This window comes from Elaeis guineensis, chromosome 1 (genome assembly GCF_000442705.2).
Source record: "Elaeis guineensis isolate ETL-2024a chromosome 1, EG11, whole genome shotgun sequence".
NCBI classification, from domain to species: Eukaryota; Viridiplantae; Streptophyta; class Magnoliopsida; order Arecales; family Arecaceae; genus Elaeis; species Elaeis guineensis.
In genome coordinates this window covers 180,368,469-180,380,152 of record NC_025993.2, presented here as the reverse complement: position 1 = coordinate 180,380,152, position 11,684 = coordinate 180,368,469, and positions in this window count along the sequence as shown.

The window sequence follows — 11,684 nt, the reverse complement described above, 5'->3', positions numbered from 1 at the left end:
CTATAAGTTTAAATTTAAAATTTAAAATTTAAAATTTGAAATTTGTTAGAAGTTTCAAAATTTGAAATTCAAAATTTGAAATTTGAAATTTGAATTTTGAAATTTGAAATTCAAAATTTGAAATTTGGTTGAAATCTCAAATTTAAAATTTGAAATTTAAAATTTAAAATTTGAAATTCAAAATTTAAAATTCAAAGATTGAAAATTTGAAATTTGGTTGAAATCTCAAATTTAAAATTTGAAATTTAAAATTTGAAATTTGAAATTCAAAATTTAAATTTTGAAATTGATATATTTAGATATACTTGATCCAAGTAGTAAGTAATCTAATTGGGTTGGTTGCCATGGTCGTTCGGTCATAGGAGAAAAGTAGGGTTTAAAGGCCCTCTCTTTCCATTCGATGGGGTCTCCTATGGCGGTAGGGGTGCCGATGCAATTATATCCCATGCCGATGAAGCAGCGAAAGGACTTAATTATAAAATTTATCATGAATGTGTTAGATTAGATCTAAAAAAAAATTCATGATTTATTTTGAGTTATTTTCTGTTATGAAATGAGCAATAGGATTGCTATTTATGAATTGTGCTGACCCGTTTATGAAATGAGTCAACACATTTGATGAACAGAAAATAAAATCTTTCAAAATTTAAAAATTATTTTCAAAATGCCAAATCCTGACCCATCAGTCCAAGTACTTAATTAAAAGAATTAAGTGTTGTCTAGTAGGTCTAGAATTGTGAATTAAGACCTAAGACAATTGCATAAACTTGTGGGTCAATGGGTTAGATGAATTAGGTCCATAATTGGGTTAGACCTAAGGTTAGCTTAAAAATTGATTAAATGGAGTAATTGATCAAATCTAATCAAAAGTTGAATTAGATTAGGTCAAGGATACTCTAGACTCAACTTCAATAGTTGTAGTTGAATGGGTCCATGTCTTTAACTAGACCAAGATGGACTTAATTCATGGCTACGCGGTGGAGCCCTATTTATTAAGTTGATCAAAATTAAAACTAATGAACCGGTTGGTGTCTAAGGTAAGTCCGGTAGTTTTGACCAGTGATTCTTAAGCGGGAGCTACTCGCATTGATTCGATCATTGATGAATTAATGGCAAATCTCCACTACTGATCTCACTTACCTGGCCAATCTGGTATGTTAGATTTTGATTAGATCACTTGGTGATTAGAGCTCACCTATGTCATTAGGTAAATCAGTGTGACTGATTTAGGTGCTCCTAATGCCAGCTTTAATTAAATCTTTTTTTAATCTGACTTGGTGAAGTCAGTGGGAGGATTGAAATTGGCTGAATGATTTTTTTTCTACTATCCTTTAATAAAATCCTCAAAAATTATTAGGTCCCTAAAATGATTAAGTTATAATGATAACTAAATCAATGCCTCCCATTAAGTGAGTGATAATGAGTCCATTAGTTCAATGATCATTGGAGGCCCAAAGGCCTGGTGCTCATTGGCTAATGGAATTATCATTCATAATATGATAATTTGGTTGAGTCTTTCTGATGGTGGTTAGGTTGGCCGGCCAAAGTCGGACCTGATTATTTATTGGTCTGATTCACCAAATTAAGTCATGTTAATGGTTGGACCTAACCAGATCTTTTCAGTGGAGGCCAAAGCCTACTGATTAGGTTCTGGGGCAAAATCAATTACTAGAAGTTGTTTAGAGAAATAACTGGTTAAGAACCTACCCATAGATGCACATGGGTTGACCAATCAAAGTTGGGCTCGTGTGTAGTCTGTGTGGATTCTAGTACCCATTAAGGAATTAAAGTAATTCCTCGAATTGAAGGTTGAGGCTACCAGTTCATAAAAATATTGAAAAAAACTTTAGACTAAAGTCCAAGTCTTTAGTATTAATTTATGTACTAATAGAGGTCTGGTTTTCCTTTATACAGCTATGGCCACTACCTTGTCGCTTCGGTCATTATTAGATAATGACAAGCTCATGGGATCTAATTTCGATAGCTGGTATCGAAAATTAAAAATCGTCCTTGAGCATGAGCGGATCCTTTATGTAGTAACGGATCCAGCACCTGAGGAGCCAGCTCCGAATGCTAGTAAGGCGATCCGAGATACTTACCAGAAGTGGCTCAATAACCGCACTACCGTCCGATGTATTATGCTGGCAGCAATGAATGACGAGTTCAGCCACAGGTTTGAAAATGTCCAGCCATAGGAGATGCTTCAAATGTTGAACGACTCCTTTAGCACGCCTGACGACGTTGAAAGGCACAAAACTAGTTGTGCCATTTTCAATGCTCGGATGAGGAATGGGGCATCAGTCACTGATCATGTACTGTACATGATCGAGATGATTGAGCGCCTAAGCAATTTGGGTTTTCCTCTGCACGAGCAGCTCGGTAAGGATGCGATCCTTAATTCTTTGTCCAAGTTCGTCCTTCCATTCCTTACTCATTTTCGAATGACAAAGCCTGCAGTAAACTACCACGTGTTGTTGGAGTTCCTGCAGAACTTTGAGAAGGATCACCAGCTCCATAAGGAGTCGATGAATGTAGTGGGAGGGTCTTCTTCTCGTCGTCGACCCTTTGGGAAGGGGAAGAAGAACAAGAAGAACAAGAACAAGAAGGTGCAGCCTCATGCTGGGACGGTTGCACAGGGTCAGACCAAGAAGCGCAAGTCCGACCAGAGCCAGATGGAGTGCTTCTTTTGCAAGAAGCAAGGGCATTAGAAGAGGAACTGTCCTCAATACATTGCCTCCCTAGACCCGAACAGGCCGAAGAAGAAGCAAGGTAATTATATGATAACTCCTTGCAACTTTTCCATTTGAGATACTACTGCCTGGATATTGGATACCGGAAGCCCTTATCATATTTGTAATTCGATGCAGGGTCTGCAGGTCAGTAGGAGATTTGATGAAGGTGAGAGGTTCCTGAACGTTGGAGATGGAAGCAAAGTTCCAGTTCTAGATTTAGGAATCATGAGTCTTGTAATCAATTCTCGTAATGTAATTCTGAGTGAATGTCACTATTGTCCAAGCTTTTTATTAAATATTATTTCTGTAGGCCTTTTGGCCATGTACAGTTATAATTTTTTAATAAAAAAAAATATTTACAATATCATTTTGAATGGTGTTACAATGTTTGTTGGACAATTAAATAATAAAATTTACTTACTATCACAGCCTGTTAATGTGGTTCAAAACTTCGGTAAACGTCCTAAAATAGATAATGTGTCAGAAGTCTACCTTTGGCACTGTAGGCTAGGTCATATCAATAAGAACAGGATAAACAGGTTGGCTCAAGAAGGAATTCTTGAACTTGGTGATTGTGAATCATTTCCAACCTGTGAGTCTTGTCTTCTTGAAAAGATGACCAAGTCACCTTTTACTGAAAAAGGTGAGCGAGCCAGTGAACTCTTGGGTCTGGTACATTCTGATGTATGTGGACCTATGAGCTCAAGTGCAAGAGGTGGATATTTCTACTTCATAACCTTCACAGACTACCTATCGAGGTATGGGTATGTCTACTTAATGAAGCATAAGTCGGAGTCGTTTGAAATGTTCAAACTATTCCGAAATGAGGTAGAAAAGCAAACTGAAAAGTGCATTAAAATTCTTCAATCTGATCGAGGAGGTGAATACCTTTCCAATGAGTTTCTGACGTATCTAGGGAAGAATGGGATTCTCTCTCAGTGGACTCCTCTTGAAACACCACAGCATAATGGTGTGTCTGAAAGGAGGAATCGGACCTTATTGGACATGGTTCGATCCATGATGGGGTTTACTGGTCTGCCGATCTCCCTCTGGGGATATGCGCTCGAATCGGTTTGTTACCTTCTAAATAGAGTTCCAAGTAAGTCTGTAGCCAAAACGCCATATGAGATATGGATAGGACGTAAGCCAGTACTCTCGCACCTTAGGGTTTGGGGGTGTCCGGCTTATGTTAAACGTTTAATTACAGACAAGCTTGGACCTAGGTCTGATAAGTATAATTTTATAGGGTACCCAAAAGAGACCAAAGGGTATTATTTCTACCTTGCTGATGAGCAAAAGGTGTTTGTCAGCCTTAAGGCAATCTTTTTAGAAAAGAAGTTCCTTAGTGAAGGAACTGTTGCCTCTAAGGTCGAACTTGATGAAGTTCAACAGGTGAAAAATTCGACGCATGTTACTGAACCTGAACCGGATTTGATTAGATCAGATCTGGAGCCCATTGATTATGCACCCTTAAGACGATCTGGTAGAGTACCACATCAACCGGACAGATACTATGGTTTCTTGGTCTGGGATGGCGATCCTATCGAACTTGATGAAAATGATGAGGATCCGATCACCTACATGGATGCAATGCAGAGACTTGACTCTGAGAAATGGCTAGAGGCCATGAAATCCGAAATGGAGTCCATGAAGGTCAATGATGTGTGGACATTGGTTGACTCACCCGAAGGAGTGAAACCCATAAGGTGTAAGTGGGTCTTCAAGAGGAAGAGGGGCGCAGACGGAAAGGTGGAGACTTATAAAGCCCGTCTGGTTGCCAAGGGATATCGTCAACGTTATGGTATAGACTATGACGAGATATTTTCTCCTGTGGCAATGCTCAAATCCATTCGGATTATGCTTGCGATAGCTGCCCATCTAGACTATGAAATCTAGCAGATGGATGTGAAGATAGCTTTCCTAAACGGAGGGCTGGACGAAGAGGTGTATATGATACAACCTGAAGGGTTCACATCTACAGATGAGTCTAAGGTATGCAAGCTACAAAGATCCATTTATGGACTTTAGCAGGCATCTCAGAGTTGGAACATATGTTTTGATAGGACAATCAAAACGTATGGCTTCGTTAAGAACGGAGAAGAGCCCTGCATTTATAAGTAGGCTAATGGTCTAGTAGTAGTATTTCTTGTATTATATGTGGATGACATTCTCTTAATCGAAAATGATGTCTCTGCATTATAGGGAATAAAGATTTAGCTATCGTCACAGTTCTCCATGAAGAATCTGGGAGAAGCTTCCTACATCTTAGGGATGAGGATCTATAGGGATAGATCCAAAAGATTGCTTGGCTTATCCCAGTCCACGTATATTGATACTATGCTGAAAAGGTTCAGCATGGAGAATTTCAAGAAAGGCTATCTACCGATAGGCCATAGAATTTTTCTCTCAAAAAAAGATTGTCCGACAATACCTCAAGAGAGAGAGCGTATGGATAGGATTTCATATGCTTCGGCAGTGGGATCTATCATGTACGTCATGACATGTACACGATCAGATGTGGCATACTCACTAGGGGTAGTGCGTAGATACCAATCTGATCCAGGAGAGAATCACTGAAAGGTTGTTAAAACCATTCTGAAGTATTTAAGAAATACTAAGGACCACTGGCTTGTATATGGTGAATCGGACTTGAGACTTATAGGGTTTACAGACTCTAATTTTCAGTCTGATCGCGATGACAGCAAGAGTGTGTTAGGATTTATTTTTACCCTTAATGGTGGGGCTGTCTGCAGGAAGAATTCCAAGCAGCACACTGTGGCTGATTCAGTATGCGAGGCAGAGTATATTGCTGTATTAGATGCTGCCAAAGAAGCGGTGTGGCTGAGAAAATTCATTACCGAGTTTGGAGTAGCACCCTTCCTTGTTGGTCCAGTTTTGCTCTACTGTGACAGCTCTGCAGCCATAGCTCAGGCGAAGGAACCGAAGGCACACCAGCGTACGAAGCATATTCTGCGTCGCTACCATCTCATCCGAGAGATCATGGATCGAGGTGACGTCGACCTTCAGAAGATCGACGGAAAGAAGAACCTGACCGACCCATTCACTAAAGCCATTGCGGTGAAGGAGTTCAACGACTATAAGTCGAAGATATGTATTAGATACTGCACCGATTGGCTTTAGGCCAAGTGGAAGATTGTTGGGAATAGTGTCCCAAAGCCAATCGTCAGCCTGTTGACTGTTGTGCTCCTTTTGTATTAGTACATGAATTATAAATAAATAAAAATTATTTTGATATTTTTTTATTACAAATGTTTCATCTTCTAATGAACTCCTGTGTTGTGGTGAAGTCCTTAGGACTATTTAGACTCGACAAAGGAGGATTTGTCGCTTAGTCCTTAAATCTGTTCGTGACCAAATGATACGTTGTTACCAAGGACGACAACGTTTATCGAGCATAGGTCGTTGTATGCCATATGGGTTGGTTGTCCTCATAACCAAGGAGTGTGGAGACACTGGTATGGCATACAGGTGAGATATAATGGTACATCTGCACTGAACGTGACCGACTTCGGAGCTATTTCTGCTGTCAAGATTTGCTCCGATGGGATATGGGTATAAATATCCCTTCGACCTGAGACCGTCACGGTGACTTGCAAGCAACTCACTGCACTTAGGCACTGGACTACCTGAATTTCTAATTCAGTGACGGAAGGCTGCTGGGTGTAGTCAAGTACTTGACTTGTCGGTGCGTTTGTCAAGATGGGATTGACCACTCCAGTTTAAGAGCTGTGTACAGTCGTGTTTCAATTTAGCAAAATCTTGACCATGGTAGTCCTAGTAAGGAGTCACAGGACTAATTGAGTTGAGCACGATTCGGATGATCTCATCAGGGTTGACAGTTTAACCCTGAGTCGTCCTAAACACAGGGGTCAAAAGGGATGAATTATATGGTAACCATATTCACGTAGGTTCTGAATGTTGCGATTGCGACTATTCGACCTATCCGATCGTCAGGTACCATTGCTAGATAGTCACTTCGATTAGTACAGAAATTGGTTCCTATGCTACCGACTTAGGTTCGAACCTACGGGGTCACACACACTAGAGGTTCCTTTCTGATCTGATGGCTGATTATGAGTCTTATGTGTCTGGGACTCTATGATTGAGAATTAAGATTCTCTGATCATGAGTTCCACACATTTTGGGTACCGGGGTCAAAATTTTGAATTTCAAATTTTGAATTTAAAATTTGAACTCTTCGATCAAGGTTTTATATTGATGAACTTTGATACCCGATTGTCCATCGAATTTGGACTCAATAATTATGAGAGATTTTATTAGTGATTTGATCGCTAGTTAACTCAATTTGATTGAGTAATTTTTTTGGATCAAGTCCAATTGAATTGGATTCAGTTGGGTTTGACCCGATTAGGTTAAGAGTTGACCTAATCATCGAGATGGTTTGGTCCCTGATTTGATCAGGAGTTGGGCTTAGTCAATTTCTGATTTGATTAAGATTTTATTGAGCCTAATTAAGCCTAATTAAGTTAGGTTTAATTTAGTCTAATTGTGCTTAACCTATTTTGATTAGGTTGATTCAATTAAGATCAAACCACCATTTGAATTTGAATCTCTGCATCACCTTAAATCTCTGCGCCCATTTGAATTCACGAGAAGAAACTTCTCGTGAATTTTTTCTCACGCAAAGCCCTTCTCACGCCCACTTTTGTGCACCATATGGATGGATAAAGCTGATTAGTTAACCATTCAAATTCAAAGCGTGTTTGAATTTGAATGGATAACTTATCTCTTTTGCCTTCAAGCTTATCCATCTTGTGCGCCACATAATTCACACGAGAAAGAGTTTCTCGTGAAACCTTTCCACGCCCTTCTCTTCTCACGCCACAAGTGGATAGGGATGAGTTGGTTTTCATTTGAATTCAAATTTGATTTGAATTCAAATGTGTAACCACTTGTCTTTATCCTCTCACGCGGATAAGACATGTTTTGAGGAAGCCTTGTGCGTGAGGTGAAGGTCCAAAACCTTCTGAGAGAAAAAGAAAGAAAAGAAAGAAAATTGGGTGCAGGGTTTTTGGTGTGTACCCTAGGGTTTCTACCTAGGGTTCGGGAAGTGAGATTGGTGTGCCACGAGTGTCGTGAGTCCATCAAATTTCAGAGAGAGATCCATCAGCCTCTCAACCAATCGTGCAAACGATCCGGAGCATCCGAAGAGTCAGCGCACATCGATCGAAGGAGTTCGATCAACATCAGCCATCAAAAGGATGAAATCACAAACTAGCATTCGTGAGGAGCCGATCAGACGGGAGCTTCATGTGGATGATCCACAGAGATCAGACACTAATGTGGTTACAACGTGACGATCAGAGCCCTCCGACGGTGATCAGATTACGGTGATCGACTACCCACAAAAGGTGATGTGTTCTGAACACAGTACAGTAAAAAGTTTACTGTTTCAAATTTGAATTTTAAATTTAAATGCATGCTGTTGTATCATATTTAGATCTTAGTGTAAGGTTAATTAGTATTAATTAATGAGATTAATTAATAATTCTGCTGTAAAATAGTAAGTTTGAAAAAATTTTAAAATTATCATTTTGCCCCTGCACTGAATTTTTGCTTCATCCACCACTGCTTACAAAACCAAAGATCGAAGAAATCTTGTATCTCTACTTAGCCACATCGATAGAAGCAGTTAGTTCGGTACTTATCCAAGAGGATAAAAATTGAATTCAATGATCAATCTTCTATACTAGCAAGGTGTTTCACAATGTTGAAGTAAGATATTCATGAGTGAAAAAGATGATCTACGCTCTGATCATATCATCACAGCGACCTTGTCCAAACTTTCAAGCATACTTTATTATCGTCTTGACAGATCAGCCGTTGAAGATAATCTTGCACCAACTTGATACGTCAGGTCGGATGGTAAAGTGGGCAATAAATCTTGATGAATTTGATCGACTTTATCGTTGAATGAAGGCGTAAGTTTTGATCGATTTTATCGTTGAATGTACAATACCAGATAATAAATCTGAGGATGAAGCTAAAAACAAAATGAAATAGGCCGCGACTTTCGAATCTGATTTAATGTCAGCATGGGTGCTACATATTGATGGAGCATCTAATGCACAAAGCAGCAGAGCTGGTTTCATCCTTACCAATTCTGAGGGGGTTATAACTGAATATACCCTTCAATTTAACTTTAAAGCTTCAAATAATCAAACTGAATATAAAGTACTCTTGGCCAGCTTAAAAATTACCAAGAAACTTGATATCGACAGTCTAAAGATCTTCACTCTCACAACTGATTGCTGGGTAGGTTAAAGATGAATTTGAAGCCCGAGACCTCGCTATGATGAAGTATCTTCAGAAGGTAAAAGATCTTATATCAGTCTTAAAATATTTTGAGATACTTCACATTTCAAGGATAGAAAATATTCGAGTTGACATATTTTCATGACTCGCAACCACCTCTTTCAACTCACTGGGTCAGACATTCATCGAATGCCTTGAACAATCGAGTATTGATAAAGTTAAGAAAGTGCTATAAATCACTGATGAGTCAAGCTGGATGCATCCGATTGCCCAGTATTTAACTGATGGAACTCTCCCTACGTATCCCTCAGATGTCAAACGACTCAGATGGACAGCCTCTCAATATATTTTAATGAATGGTCATCGATACAAAAAGTCATTCTCTCTTTCCTTATTGAAGTGTTTGAGATCAACAGATGCTGATTATGCATTCAGGGAGGTCCACGAAAGAATTTGTGAAAATCACTTGGGGAGCAAATCTCTAGCTTACAAGATTCTACAACAAGGATACTATTGATACACTATGAAGAAAGATACAGCTAAACTTATCCGAAGGTGTGAACCATGTCATAAATATATAAATATACAACACCAACTGGCAAGTCAGTTGACATCAATTGTTGCACCATGGCCCTTCGCACAATGAGAGATTGACATATTTGATCTTTTTCCTCTGACATCTAGTCAGAGAAAGTTCATAGTGATCGCCATCGATTACTTCACCAAGTGGGTGAAAGCTGAACCTCTAGCACAAATCACTGAGAGCAAGATGGAAGACTTCATTCAGAAATCAATTATATATAGATTTGGTTTACCATACACCATCTTCACTGACAATGGTCAGTAATTCGACAATCAGAATTTTAAAAAATTTTGTGCAAAATTTTATATTACGCACAAGCTCACATCAGTCGGCCATCCACAATCCAATAGAGAGGTGGAGGTAACCAACCAAACGATTCTGTATGAACTCAAAATCAAACTGAATAAAGCTAAAGACCTCTGGGTGGAAAAATTATATTCGATCTTATGGACATACCGAACGACTCCTCGCATACCAACGGGAGAATCATCATTTAATTTAGCTTATAGAATAGAGGCGATGATCTCACTTAAGATCGAATTACCATCAGCAAGGATAGAGCAATACAGTGAACCAAGTAACTCAGAATGTCGGAAAGCCGATCTAGATCTACTTTCAGAAGTCCGACAGCAAGCTCAAATTCGGATGGCAGCCTGTCGACTAAGGATAGCCCGGTATTATAATGTAAAAGTTAAACTGAAGGTCTTTCATCTTGGAGATCTGATCTTAAGAAAAGCAGAAGTCTCAAAATCTTTTGATCAGAAAAAATTATCTCCAAACTGGGGAGAACCTTACAGGATAACCGAAACACTTAGATCGGATGCATATCGGCTAGGAACTCTAGAGGGAGTAACCATCCCCCAATACATGGAATGCTGATAATTTGAAAATGTATTATCAATAAAGTTGTCCGTGTATACATAATTCAGAATGAAATATTGAATTTAGAATCACAAATTTCAGTAAACTACAAAGTGATAATAGACTAACAGATGAACGGTCAATTTCTATCGACTATATTTCAATTTTTCACCATAAAAATCGATGCATCAATTATATTTTGGTTTTTACTGTAAAAGCTAAAATACCGACTGTGTCTCGGTACCGAACATATTTCGGCTTTTTACTGTAAAAATCGATCTTAGTCGAACGACTATTATGCCGACTTAGTCTTAACTAAGTGAAATACTATGCCAATACAATCCAGATTGAATTAGAATTATACCGACTCGACTATGATCGGTCGAAGGATATTTGGCTTGCCATCGATTATCAAATAACCTGACGTATTAAATCTAACTAAGGTCGGATGAAGGATATTCGGTTTATTATCGCTTATCCCAATACTTAAGAACGTCAATGGATGTTCGATTAACGAATGAATCCTATAACTACTATCAGATGTTTGACTTGCCGATCAATATTTAATAATTAAAAAATAATTCTATGACATTGCAGATATACAAAGAAAGAGAGTCTATACTTGAAAAAAAAATTTCATTCCTTCATTGAAAAGAAAGTTATAAAATTAGACCGAAATCCGATTATAAAATTTTTTGAGTACAAAAAGAACATAAAAAATTACATCGATCATCAGTCTCCATTTTCATCTCTTTGCTCCGGTGTAGCATCGAAGACTTACATAATTTATGATGCTGTCGGTGCTCCATCTTCGATTGGTGCGGCTTCTTCAGCAGCTTTATCTTCCGGGATGGGAGGGATGATGCTACTCAAGTCAAGATCTGGATACAACTTTTCGATCGTATCTTGACCATCCTCGTACCCGATGCAGTAAGAGGCGAACTCATCTTCGAGGATCTCTTCCTTGAACTCTTCTGAATTCTTGAAGTCCTCGATGGCATGGTTTAGAGCCTCCCTTTCCGACTCTGCTTTCGCTCTCACCAGCTCTGAGTGAGCTCTTGAGGAAGCCTATTCATCATCGGCCAGTGCCAACCTTTTCAGGATGGCCCGATGTCTTCCACATTCAATTTTGAGTTTGATGATGCACTTGTCCCTTTCTCTTCGAAGTCGATGGATAGAATACTTCTTGCTCTTGATTCTCGACTCAAGAG